The 13,885-nt window shown below is 54.0% G+C and overlaps 1 protein-coding gene across 1 annotated transcript in view; it reads right to left on the bottom strand.

Moving 5' to 3' along the window:
* The window catches only part of NECTIN1 (nectin cell adhesion molecule 1), a 68,679-nt gene that overhangs the window by 53,691 nt on the left and 1,103 nt on the right, over positions 1–13,885 (bottom strand).

Here is a 13,885-nt window from a genome sequence, read left to right on the forward strand (position 1 = left end):
TGCAGGATCCCTGTGATGCACCTCCTTCCATGAGTCACCACATCCATCCCCCACGACGGTGCAGGCAGGTGGGGAGTGCAGCCCAGCCCACCCCAGGGTGAACTGATGCAGGCAGAGGGGACTGCTCCACAGCCCCGCCGTCTCTGCCCTGTCCTGCCCTGCCCTGCCCACGGTCCCTCTGTACCCTGACCCTCTGCATATGCTCCCTCTCCCTGTCCTCTCTCTCCCCATCGCCAACTTAATTCCTTAATTCCTACTGGAGATAAGCGGATCTTTCACTGAAATTTATCATCAATCCAAAGGAAAACAGGGGTGGGAAGGGGTGGGGGTTGGGAAAGGGATAGAGGGAGGTAGGGAAGCTTGGAGGGCCCACCCACACTGCCTCCTCCTAGATCTGGGACAGCTGTGGCGACTGGGAATCCTAGGCTGACATCCCCGGGCGGGGCAGCCCACATCTGGAGCTGTTACTGGGGATCCGAGGGGACCACCTGAGATGGTGAGGTGTGTGAGACTCAGGAGAGGAGAGATGGGGGCCGGGGCTGTCTGTAAATGCCTGCAGGATCACATGTGCTCCATGAGATTCCAACACTAATGGGAGGGAGCTGCAGGGGGAAGGGGGAGCTGGGGGCAGTCAGAACTGTCCTGGCTTCCATGGCGGGTGGTAAGTACCCTTTCAGTGGAGGGATTCAGCTGCAGCTGGAGGATGACCAACAGGCTGGAATGTGGTTAGGGGTTTTAGGAAGTGAATGGGGTGCTACAGCATTTGATTTCCCTTCCAATGCTGAGGCTCCAGGATTCTCTGACATCCTCTCCACCTTCCCCTGCAGGGCAGGGAGGTACCTTCAGCTGCAGGCCCAGTTGGGAGGCTCTTTCCAGACCTGGGTCTGGGAGAAGAACAGGCGGGCTCAGGTTATTTTTTTATTTTTATTTTTATTGAGATGGAGTTTCACTCTTGTTGCCCAGGCTGGGGTGCAAGGGCGTGATCTCGACTCAGTGCAACCTCCGCCTCCTGGGTTCAAGTGATTCTCCTGCCTCAGCCTCCTGAGGAGCTGGGATTACAGGCACACACAACCATACCTAGCTAATTTTTGTATTTTCAGTAGAGACAGGGTTTCACCATATTGGCCAGGCTGGTCTCGAACTGCTGACCTCAGGTTATCTACCCGCCTCGGCCTCCCAAAATGCTAGGACTATAGGTGTGAGTCACTGTGCCTGGTGGGCTCAGGTGTTTAACACATCTTTGCAGAATGAAGGAGAATGCAGGCCCCTGCCTAGTGTCACTGTCCCTTCATGTCCAAGCAGGTTGGCTTAAAGAGAGTGAGGGGCTTATGCTGGCGTGACCCACAAGACCCCAGCTCCATCTCTTCACCATCCACCCAGGCCTCAATCCAACTTGCATTCCTGCCTGAAAGAGATGACACCCTCAGGGGGCACCTGCTGTGTGTGAGGTCAGAGGTCAGAGCGTGGATGCCATGCAGTGCTGGACTGGATATTATGTTTGTTGCTGTCTACGGCTCCCACCTCTGTGCCTGGCACATATTGAGTGAATGCCGGGATGAACCTGTCTGCCTCTCCCACAACACTTCCAGGGCGGTGGGATTCATACAGGGACTGGCACTGGGCACTTGGGGCAACCAGAATTCTGCACCTTGAGTGAAACCTTTGCTTCCCTTTCAGAAGGGAGCACAGGAGGCACCTGCCTAGGTGATCATCTGGGGATGGGGGTGGATCACATTGACCACCCTGGAGAAGTCACAGGAGCCCAGCAGAGAGGCTCCCCACAGCGTTCTGGGGCACACACAGCCAGGACGGCTCCTAGGCCTGGCTTCCCCAGCCCCAGGGAACGGACCCTCCTTCTCCAGACTGGGAGTCCCTCTGAGTGGTAGCTCACAACAGCCAAGTGGTGTGAAGACTTTCTCCGGATCAAGCAAATTATTGCTTGTGCTAAGCACACCACATGTGTTATTCACTCCTTCCAGCCCCTTATCATCTCATCCCATTGTACAGCTAAGGGAACTTGTTTAGAGAAGACACAGATATACCCACTGACACAGGTAAGTCATAACAGGCTGAGATCATTTGACTCCAAAATAACCACTGGGTTCAGTCAATTTCTTGGGGAAAATAGTCAAACCAGTTGTTTGTGACCCTGTAGACAAAACAATGATCTAAGACTGACCTTCGCCGGTTCTCTAACTGGCAGCTGGGGGGCAGCGCAGACCCTGCCCGGACAGTCATCATCTTTGATTGGCTCCCCCTCCTTCTCTGCCCACCCTTAGTAGCTAGGGTGTGCCCCCAACCACAGGAGTGGGGTGAGAGCCCCCCACCTGTGTGTGGGAGAAGATGGCGATCACAGTCTAATCAGAAGCAGGCGCGTGCACACGCGCACGCATGCACACACACACACACACACAGCACGTGACCTCATACACGCACACGCACCATAAACCTTCCTCATACACACACAGAGGACATAAAAACACTTGTAAAGAAACACATAAACCAGCACAGATTATCATTACAGCGCACACTGTGTACACAAGTGCCGAGGGGCTAGCAGTAACAGAGTGATGGGAGATGAGAGAGGGTAATGGGGATATTTCCTGGGAAGGGTGTTTGTGAGCAGAGCCTGGGGAGGAGGCCAGAAAGACGCTGCAGCAGTACTGAGAGGTGGGCGCCGAGGACTGACGCTGTCTCCCTCTTCCATTATGACCACCCCTTCAGGATTGGCCACGAGGCCCATCATCTGACCTCTGGGAAGGTGGGGAACGGAGCTGTGGTCAGGGCAGAGGCAGGCCGGGAGCAGGGGGCTGTCACATACGTTCCCCCAAAGGCCCATCCATCATGCCAGTGGAGATCATCAGAGTGCTCTGCCGGCCCAGGACACTGATGACTCTCCAGGCACCATAAAGACATGGAATAAATCTGGGGAGTTGCTGGGTAGGAGGGTGCCTCAATAGCAAGGCTGGCCACCCTGCCTGGGAAGGGAGAGGCACCCCTCCATCATTGTGAGAGATGCAGCAATCTAGGCCAATGAGATCAAGACAGTTCGGGGGCCGGGGAGGTGGGCAATCATGATAAAATAATCCAGTGCAGTGTGGCTGTTATTTACACTCAGGGAGATGCCTGTCCCTGCCTCTGCTCCAATTTATGCCTAGGAGTTGCTGCAGAAAGCCTCTCCCACTGATCCAAAACCCTCAAAGGGGCCCGGTCCCAGCAGGCAGAGGAGAGGGACACAAAAGTGGCTAAGCTCGGGGGCCTGGCAGGCACCTGCAGGCCCCGGGGCAGGGGCCTCTGGGCAATGCTGGTCCTCTCGTGCTGGCTGGGCAATGCTCGGGCTTGGATGGGAGTCAGGCAGGTCCTACGCCCTCCTAACTCCTGTTGCTTCCAAGCACTTCCTAGGTGCAGGGCAGATTCAGCCCCAGGAGCTGATTGCATAGCTCTGGCTTGTGTCTGGGCCACAGAGGCCGCGTGGTAATTCAAGCTAACGGAGCATGGATAATCTAGAACAGCGGAGGGTCTAGGAGGAATTTCGCTTTGGCGTCGGCACAGATCAGATGACTATTTTGCAGCCGAATTACCTTCCTAATTAAGCAAGGGAGTCTGTGAGGCCTGAGCCTGCATGGTGACCTGTAGGGTCAGCATGTGCTGGGAGGAGCATCACCCTGGGTGACCCTCGAGAGGACAATCTGCACAGGGACTATCTGGAGTCAACTCCTAGTCCTCAGCCACAACCCTGGGGAAGGGCTTTGATTTTTCTGCCCCCGTGATCTTCTTCTCTGGGATAGTTCTCTGCCCTTGCCTGTGAAGCTGAGGACGCCTGGACCCAGGATCAATGCCTCTCTCTCCAGCTTGCTGTCCTGATCCTGCCTGAGGCAGAGGAAGCACCAACCCTTTTATCCCAGGAGATCAAAGCAGGCGGCACAGGTGAACACCCTAAATCCTTTTCCCCATCCACACTCCCTGGTAGGGGCCCCTCCCTTGCCATCTTTTGCGATCTCTGGGTGAGGGCAAGAGGGCCTGAAACCTTCCAGAAGTTTAGGACAGGCTCTGGCATAGGATCAGCTTGCTGAGCCCTGGATCTACCCAGGATCTAGGGCTGGCCTGGGAACACCCACTGGGGGACCAGGCAGATTATCTCAGAGGAGCTACTATACCTGCCTCTGGTCTCACCATAAGACATGGTGTGTGTGGGGGTGCCCAAATGGTATCAGTGATGCCCAAAGACTCAGGAGATGCAACAGTGATAACATCAGACATTCCACTCTGGCACAGCCACTTCGGAATACTCCGAAGACACAACAGTATCTGTGGCAGGATATACCAGTAATACAGGTTGAATATCCCTTATCCCTAATGCTTGAGACCCAAAGTGTTTCAGACGTCAAATTTGTTCAGATTTTATAATATTTGTATATGTAAAATGTTATCTTGGGGATGGGACCCAAGTCTAAACATAAAATTTCATTTCTATTTCATATACACCTTATACACATAGCCTGAAGGTAATTTTATACAGTGGCTTTAATACTTTTATGCATGAAATAATGTTTTGACTGCCTTTGGATTGCGCCCCTTCAGGAGGATAAGTGTGGAATTTTCCACTTGTGGCGTCATGTTGGCGCGCCAACAGTTTTGGATTTTGGATTAGGGATGTTCAACCCGTGCCAAGACTCTCTGAAGATTCAGCACTAATAACTCCCCAAACGCATTGGGCATGTACAACGACACCACCAGGTTCTCGCTGCACCATGGAAGGACAGGAACATGCATAAGAAGGTGCTATGTGGGGATGGGAAGAGATTCTGGAAGCAAGGTCTTGTGGGGACTCAAGGCTTAGGAAACTGTCTTCCTCCATCACCTGTCTGCCACCCCCCAGGAAGAGAGGCAGCTTAGCCACATGGTATAATCATGGACATGGGGCCTGATTTCTGGAATCAGAATCCTGACTCTGCCACTTACTAGCTGCGTGACCCTGGACAAGTTACCTAAGCTCTATCTGGGCCTCATTTTTCCACATATAAAACTGGGGAAAGCAGAAGTACCTTCCATATGAGCTGTTATGAAGATTAAATAAGTAATTACATGTAAGATGTTTACAACAGTACCTGGCATCCAGGAATTCTCAATATAAGTGTGTTATTATTATCCTCATCAGTGGTTCAAACAAGCAACTGTCTATCCACCCAGAATGGACTACTGGTCCCCTGTGCCAGGCCTGGAGAAACCAAGCCTCATCAGCAATGGAGCTCTCAGTCTTGTGATGAAGATAAATCCCAGGCCCAAGTGACTGGATAGCAGGATGGAGAGTAATTGGTGGCAGGGGTGGCATGGATGAGGTACTGGGGGATTTGAGATGAGAGAAGTTATCCTTAGCTTGGGGGGCAGGGTCATGAAAGCTTCATGATAGAAGTGGCTCTTGACCTCAGTATTTAGATTTCATATTTATGAGAAATAAGGGGGAATGTGGGGAACAGCATGTGCAAAGGCACTGAGGCGGGAAAATGCTGGGCATGAAAAGCATGGTGTGCAGGGAGGGCAGTGGGGGACCAGTTAGGGAGGCGGTATGCCCCTCAGGTGTGCTTTAGGTGGATTCACCCAAGGAGCAGTGTGGGCAGACTGGAGCAGCAGACTGAGGATGTGCCACCGTCCTCCTCCGCAGTGGGACCCACGTGATGTGGTGGCAGAGCTGGCTAGGACCAGAGGCACCTCCTCCACTGCCCTTGTCCTAGCAGCTGACAGCATTTGTCCACAAGACACTGGGACAGAGGGAGAGGGTGCCTGGGGCACAGAGAACAGTCACAGCAGCTGCCTCCCCAGTCCCACCCGGGGCATGTACCCCAGACCAGCTGCTGGCAGGGGCTGCCTCACAGGGGCGCTCCACGAGCCCACGCAGCCCCTTCTTCCACAGCAGGGCAGACTCACATCTGCCCTAGCAGATTGGCGCTCCCATCTCCACTGACTCATTTGGCGGGCACCTGCAGAAGCGTGGGCTGACCCGTGTGACCCCCCACCATGGGAGCACCCCGAGTAAGCCTGTGTGTGCTAAAAGCCAGTTATTTGGGCGTGGTGCTCATTTTCCTTCACAAGCCTGAGGCATCGAGAAGGGACACGCTTGCCTTGGCTCCTGTCTTGTTTTTCATGGCCACATCCTTCAAGCCATGGTGGTGTTCTGATGACCAGCAGGTATGTGGGCTTGCAGGGGAGGAATGCAAAGCACAGGGGAAGGTACAGGCAGAGAGGAGGCTGCCGGCCAGCAGGCATCAGAATCTGCTAAGAAACAAATCCTCCTGTCTTTGGTGGGAAGAACCACAAGATGGAATCCAAGGCCCTAGCACAATGAGTGAGGATGAGATACTCAAGCCAGGGAGGGGTGGGACTAGGAAGCCCCTGCCAAGGCTACCTGCTGGCTCTCCACAGTGGCTGGCTCTTTTAGCCATGGATGAAACTCCATCTATAGATGAGGGGAAATGTTTCCTCTCTAGGGTCCCCAACTCCTTACATTCACTTTTCAGACAGAAAGGCCAAGATTCAGGCCAAGACTGTTGCGAGGACTCCAGAGTCCATCTCTGGTGCCAGGGCGTATATCTCAGAGCACATCCAGATGTACTCAGTGTGGGAGGCTGTGCTGTCCCCTGTCCCCAAGGGCCCTCCTCCATGGAATGATGATTTGCTGAGCTTCCACCCAGCTCCTCCCAGAAAAGGCCAGCTCCTTAGCCCTGAAGGGAGCCGTGTCCTTCTCCTCTTCAGGCAGGGGGCAGAACTGAGCATCCAAGTGGGCAGGCAGGACACGCGTTTCTAGCTTTGAGAAGCAAGCATTCCAGGTCTTTGTGGGGAGGGACTCCATTTAAGCCCATAGCTTGAACTCAGACTCCCAATGGGACATTCTGGTGCCCATGGCCACTGGCCTGTTTTGCTGCCTGGGCCACGCCCGCAGCTGTGTCCCAACTCCCGCAGCTGTGTCCCAGTGGAGCCACCAGCCAGTGGAACTAATGTCCTCTAATGAGATCCGGGCCAGAGTGGCCTAGCGGGTTTTATTGTCTGTGGCTTGGTAATGAGACTCCTCATAAACTGAGAATGAAATTGGGGTTTGTGCTGACCAGAGTGGGTGGGGGATTGTCCAGGAGAGCGCCAGCCCCCGTGCCTCTCTGCTGCTCTGTCTAGTCCACAACGCTGTCTAGTCCACACCTGCTCTCTGCTCCGGGCCAGGCCCACACCCTGGCACTGTGCCTGCCTGTGCCCTGGGGCTCTATGCTCACACCTCAGGGGCCCTGCCCATGTCTCAGCCCAGATACCCAGAGAGAGATGCTCCAGGACATTGCTTCCCCCGCCCCCAGGAATGTTCCACTGTTAGGCATCCTCTATTCTACACCAACCTGGGCTCTGTGGTCAGCTCCGGCTGGGCCACCCTCCAACCTATATCCTCAACTTATTCCTCACTTCCCCAGGGAGCTGCCAGGCTCTGCCCTGCTGTTGGGGGAGTGTGAGCTGGTCATGGCTGGTAAAGTAGAGGACCATCCCATGGACATTTTCTAACATCCTACTGGCCCGGTTCATCCTCTTCCGTCTGTCCATCCCCGATCTTTTCATCCTTCTGGTTTATAGGATTTGCAGTCAGAAGACCCAGTGTCTAATCTGGCCACAACAGCATAAGATGGTCAGCAAGTTACTAAACCTAGGTCTCACTTTCCTTGTCTCTAAAATGGAACTAATACAACACTAATGCCATTCACATGGGGCTCCTGAGAGGCTCAGCTGAAACTGTGGCTATGGAGTGCCACAGACAGTATTATGACAGTTTGCAAAAGGAATCAGTCTGTAACAGCAGGCCGAAAGGACTTTCTGTCAGTGAGAAGGAGGTGACCCCAGCAGGGATTCTCTACCCATCTGGCTGATACCATCTCACGGGGCAAATGGAGTCCTGGAGAGAGGGTGCTGTTGCCCAACTTCCCCTCAAATGTGGAAGTGAAGGAAGGCAGGGGCTGAGTCCCAGTTCCTCTTTACGGCCGTGGCTAGCCTCCAGATAGGCAATGGTGCCCCAGCTGGGCCACAGCCAGGGAGCGAGGCAGGTGCTGGGAGAGCCCTCAGTGACATGTGGCAGAACAAAGGCCGCACAGCACCTGCTGCCTAGGTAGCCCTCAATCACCTCAGCTGGACCTATGCAGGTACCCACAGACAGCCAGGCTCCCAAGTGGGGGCAGGGACTCGCTTCCCAAGTAGCACCTGGCTGGGGACACGGGAAGTGAGGTCAGCAGTGTGCAGGCAGCTGAGTGGCTCTCTCTCAAGGGAACATGAGTAGCAGATTCAGAGGAGCCAGGACCATTGAGAGGGAAGGCATAGGGGATAGAAGTTCACTTCACTGCATGTGCCCACATGCCTGGCAATGTGCTAAGCACTTTTCATACAACATTCTCAAACTCATCTTCACAAACCTCTTTGGGAATCTGTATTAACAAAAACCTATTTTAAAGATAGGAAAACTTTGGGAGGCTGAGGTGGGCGGATCATGAGATCAGGAGATTGAGACCATCCTGGCTAACACGGTGAAACCCTGTCTCTACTAAAAATACAAAAAAATTAGCCGGGTGTGGTGGCACATGCCTGTAGTCCCAGCTACTCGGGAGGATGAGGCAGAAGAATCTCTTGAATCCAGGAGGTGGAGGTTGCAGTGAGCTGAGATCTCACCACTGCACTCCAGCCTGGGGGACAAAGGGAGACTGTGTCTCAAAAAAAAAAAAAAAAAAAAAAAAAAAAAAAAGAAGATGGGAAAACAGGCCAATAAAGTGACTTGACCAAGGTCACTCAGCTAGTAATTGGTAGAGCTGGGATTCCAACCCAGGCCAGTGGGCGCCACTTTGCTATCTCATTATGCTGGGCTGCCAAGATGGGGTGATCACCAGGTTGTAGGGAGAGGAACTGAGCTGCCTGCTGCTCTCCCTGCACCAGGGACCACTGCTGCTCTGCTCTCTCCTGGGAGGCTGTGAAAGGCAGACCTCCCACAAGCCCCCCACTCCCTGAGAATACATACCTATTGCCTCCCCGTCCCCCACCCAGGGCAAACCTGGGATAATCTATTGCCCTGAAGATTCTACAATCTGCTGTCAGAAAGTCTTTCTTTGTGTCCGTCTCGGGTCTCTCCTGTTACACCGAGTTCATCTCTCCTTGTGGAACGGGCTGGGGTACAGATATTATGTTCCGTGTGTGTTTTCTCATATCTCTTCCCTTTCCGCATCTCCTAGCCTCCAACAGCATGAGAGAATCCAGAGCTTAAAGGGTTAACTGGACTAAAGGGTGTTATCTCTAGCTCAGGGCATTCCCTCTGCAAGGTGATCCCTGCTCAGATCTTAAGTTACCTCCTGCCCCAGCCAGCACATCTGCTGCTGGCTCTGCAGACCTGGTCTTTATGGACAGGGGTGGGCATCATGGGGAAACATTTTCCAGTTGGGCTTGGGCACAGGGTGCTGGGTTCCCAGGACCGCCCTCTTCCCCACTCCTTGTCCCTTATTCCCACTTCTTTTTCCAATAAGGGGACTCCTGCTTTCTGCGTGACGAACCCAAGATGCTTCCAGGCACATGTATGTTGCCCACTTGGGCACACACAGCTCTGCAGGGCCCTCATGGAGGACCAAAGCTCATGCTCACACCCTTTTCAAATGCCCAGAGTATGCTACCTCCCCTCCCCACACACACCATGATTCTTAAGTACCCATGTAGGAAGCAAAGATGCCAAATTAGGATCTGAAAAACTGCCTCCCTTTGCCCCTCCCAGCCGTTCATGGATCATGAGAACTCGTCGGGCAGGCCAGGCCCCAGGTAATGCCAGGTTCCAGTGCTGCTCTGCCTGCCAGGGAAACAACAGAAGGCTGACAAGAGAGGAATCTCTCTCCCGGTGTGGTCAAGCTCTTCAGCATCTCCCTGTGAGGAGGCAGAGGCTCAGTCTAAAGCCAAGGGCAGAACAGAAAAAGGAAGTGGCATAGAGGCTTCCCACCTGCCAAAGGGGCCGGTAGTGTGTCCTAGAAGAGCGAACCAAGGGCAAATCCTGGGTGCCCTCCCAAAGTCACCCTCACTGACAGTCTGACACATAAGAGACGCATTCTCAAGTCCGGACCACTCACAAAGTCCTAGTCAGAAAGTTCTAAGCAGTCAGTTACATGTGAATATACATTTGATGTTACATATTTATGGCCCTAGTCCCATAGTGACCCACAGACACAAGTACATACACCTCCTACTCCTAGTCCCCACAGATGCGCACATGCACAGTGAATGGCAGATCACCAACACAAACACACAAAGCCCTGGATACGTGTGTGCACGCACACTCTATACTAAAGGTGAGACCCTATGCAGACTGTCAGAAATGTCACAGCTTAAGTTCCACAACTGGCTCATGACCATTCTAGCCTGGCACACTGGCTAATGTTTAAAGTTGTTTTTTTTTTTTAAATCAGCAAAACAGGTGAATATGCTGACACCTCTCTATCTGTCCCTCTCTGAGGTAGGAGGCATTCAATTCACCAGGTTAGCCAGGAAAAGATACAATCGGAAAAATCGAAGATACATTCACACCTCCCTTGGGTGTTTTCTGTTTGTGCTGAACAATGAACATTAGTCAGCTGCTAAACAATGGCAGTATCATAGACACAGCAACTGGAACTGACCCTCTGCCCCCCGCCCAAGCCGGGCTCACTTGCTCAGACATCAGCACTAGGGTTCTGGCCAGCTCAACCATCCTGGCAACATACAACAGAGTCTGGTGGTCAAGCAGTAGCTAAGGTGGATTCATTGTACAAATGTGAGTGGCTGAGAAGGGAACTGATAACACTCTTAACCTCAGCCAGCCTCAGGCAACGAGGGCTACCTGTCCCATATGCTCACAAGTTCAGGTTAAAGAGATGCCTTCCGGGTCACTCAGCTGGGGCAACTGGGCCCAAGTTCTGCAGTATCTCCTCTTCCCCTCCAGTCTTGACTACGGAGTCCTAGAATCCAATTCCAAGGCACTCCACAGTGCTGCCTTATAAATGGGTAAGGAGATTCCCACTTATACATGCTGCAAACCTCAGGCCAGCAGAACTGGTCTTGCCATAATGCCTTGCCCAGCAAGCTGAAGCACACCACTGTATGTGAGAAATAGAGAGAGGAAGGAAAATAACCCAATAGCCCCGACACTTGGAATTTCAAAGACCACATGGCAGCAAGCTCTGCACAAGCTGCAGAGAGAGGCTGCAGAGAGGGGTATGCTGTGACCCGCCAGGTCTTCCGAGGGTGTGCATGACACCTGGGGTGTGTGTTCTCTTTCCAGACAAAAGGTGTAGGGAAGCCAATTAGGGAGGGTGTGGTGTAGGTGGGACAGCAGCTTAACGCACCTGCTTCTCAGGCAGGTTCTCCGCCTCCTCCTTGGGCTCCCCCATCTCTTTTTGGGATGTAACCCACCTGCCCCACTGACCCACTCCTCTAAGTTAACAGGAAGAAACCGTAGATTGTCATCTCAGGAAACAGAGGCCTGTGGGGCTTCACCACACTGCTTAGTGAAGTCTGTGTTGTTGAAAACATACTTCTGTGTTTACACTTCAATAGCCAGATTGGGAGTGTTTTGAAGTTGGGGGCAATCGCACACACTCCAGGCCCCTCCCTCTTCCTCTCCTCAAACCCCTAGACCCAGGTTCCCTGTCACAGCCCAGGAAAACCCTGCAAAGAGCATCAGACTGGCAAGTCCCTAGAGAGATGCTATAGTGGGCAATGGGGAGGAAGCTGGCAGGTGATGCAAAGTAGGATGTGGACTTGCAACTTCTGGGCCAACCAGCCTCCATCCAAGTGTCAGACTGGGCACAAGCATATCCACCTGCCTCTCTGCACTCATGGACCCTAGAGCAAGCAAGCAGAGAAGGCCCCAGGAGCCCAGGCACTGGGCAGAGGAGCTGGGCGGTTTGGGAACTTGGGTGCATGGATGCTATCCATCAGTCAATTATAGTCGATGGAAGAGCATTTATTAAGTACCTCTCTCAACCCTGGTTCCTTTCTCTGCATCCCACCCTTTCATGTGGATTTTTGGCAGGGGTTGTATCCACCTTGAGCCAGGTGAGTTCACCTCCCTGCTCCCACTTCCTGAGTGGGTGGAACACAGCAGGCCTCTAGTCCCCAATGAAGGAATTAACCATGAAGGGATCACAAAGCTGGGGAAAGAGAATAACAAAAGGAGGGGAGAATGGGGTGGGTTCCTTCCCCTTCTCCCAACCCTTCCCACCACCCTTTGTCCATCCCAGGATTACATTAACCCCTAGTGTGCTGGACCAACTAGAGCTCTGGGAAGCTCTCCTTTCTCTGGGTTCTGGATGAGGACATATGTAATTGAAGGGTTCCTGGAAGCTCAAATCCCAGTGGCCAGGCAAGTCCTAGAGCTGGAACTTCTGTATCTCAGGCTGGCTTCCTAGGCCATCCAGTGTGAGAAGACCTCTGGCTCTCACCAAGACCACCCTCTGGGGGCAGGGTGAGCAGTGACACCTGTGAGCCCTGGATTTTCCCTACCCCCCCAAAATCCAGCAGGGCAGCACCCCAGGCTTCAGGGGTGGAGGCACCCCAGTACCCGCTTTCACAAACTGCTTCCCAGACATCCACCACTCAGGGAGATTGGCGGGGGCCTCCTAGTGAGCTGGCTGGCAGCAGAAGAGGCATAGAAGGGAATGAGGCCAGGCTTCTGCCTTCCAGGAGTGCACCCTAGCCCCGGAACTAGGCAGCCAGACTGGTTTCTCGATAACAAACTGCCTGGCCATTCTGCAGCATCGCACATTGTAGGAACTCGGGATCTAATATTCCTGCCCCATGAGGAGAGAGTCTCTGTACACTGACCCCCTAATCTGCCACCCCAAGGCGGGGACCACGTGCTGCAGTCAAGATCCTCCCCGCTCCTCAAAATCCCATCTTGCTAGAGCTGCAGGTCGTCTCTGGTTTCTACCCAGGGAGCTGGAGGAACTCCCCACACCCCTTGACCGCGCTTGGTGTCCAGCCAGCCGACGAGCTCAGCAGCTTCTCCAGGGACACAAAGGGTTAAATCCAGGCGAGGGGACTCGGTCGGATTTGCCTCCTAAACGCATTTTCCAGTTCATTCCCCAGCACAATATGCCTGGGCCGGTCCCAGCCTCCGAGCCCACCCCACCCGTCAGAATGGGCCACCAGGGCCACCCCGGGGTCGGGCACGAGGTTAACCCCTCGGCTGCCGGCAGCCCGCACCTCGAGGAAGGACACGCGGGGCACCCTCGGGAAAGTGGGTCATGCAGCTACCTGGTTGGCACGAAGCCCGCGGCATCTCCTCCAGGGAGAGCCCCCAGAGCTGGGAGCAGAGTTCCAAGGGGGAGCCCGGTCCCGCGCCAGGCCCGGAGGTTGCAATCCCAGGCTGCCCCGGCCTCACCCTCCAGGAAAGGAACCGCAGGTGAGCGAGGAGCTGCCTCTGCTGCAGCAGCCGGCTCTCCGCGCCCGCTGTGGGGCGGTGTGGGGCGGGAGGGGGCCCGAGCGTCCTGAGCCGTCTGGCAAAGGGGCCGCCGAAAGAAACGAAGCCCCCCCGCCCCCGCCATACTCCAAACCCGCAACCCATCAGCTCCGAGACTGACGCCCTCCCCCTGGGGCTGTTGTCTCCCACCCCGAGACGGTGATTACGGTGATTATTTTGCATTTATGTAACACGCAGTGTTTCCAAACTGCTTTCCGAGCAGAGAGCTGGTTATTAAATAAATAGAACGCTATTACATATTATTATTTTTGTGAAGAACTGAGCGGAGAAAGTGCTTTCATGCTACACAGAGACGTGCATCCGACTGCTTCCCTGCAGGGCAGGCTGTTCGGCTTCTCAACCTCTTTCTCCGCCGTGCCACCTCCCACCCCCTTTACCCAA

Source organism: Chlorocebus sabaeus, chromosome 1 (assembly GCF_047675955.1).
Source record: "Chlorocebus sabaeus isolate Y175 chromosome 1, mChlSab1.0.hap1, whole genome shotgun sequence".
NCBI classification, from domain to species: Eukaryota; Metazoa; Chordata; class Mammalia; order Primates; family Cercopithecidae; genus Chlorocebus; species Chlorocebus sabaeus.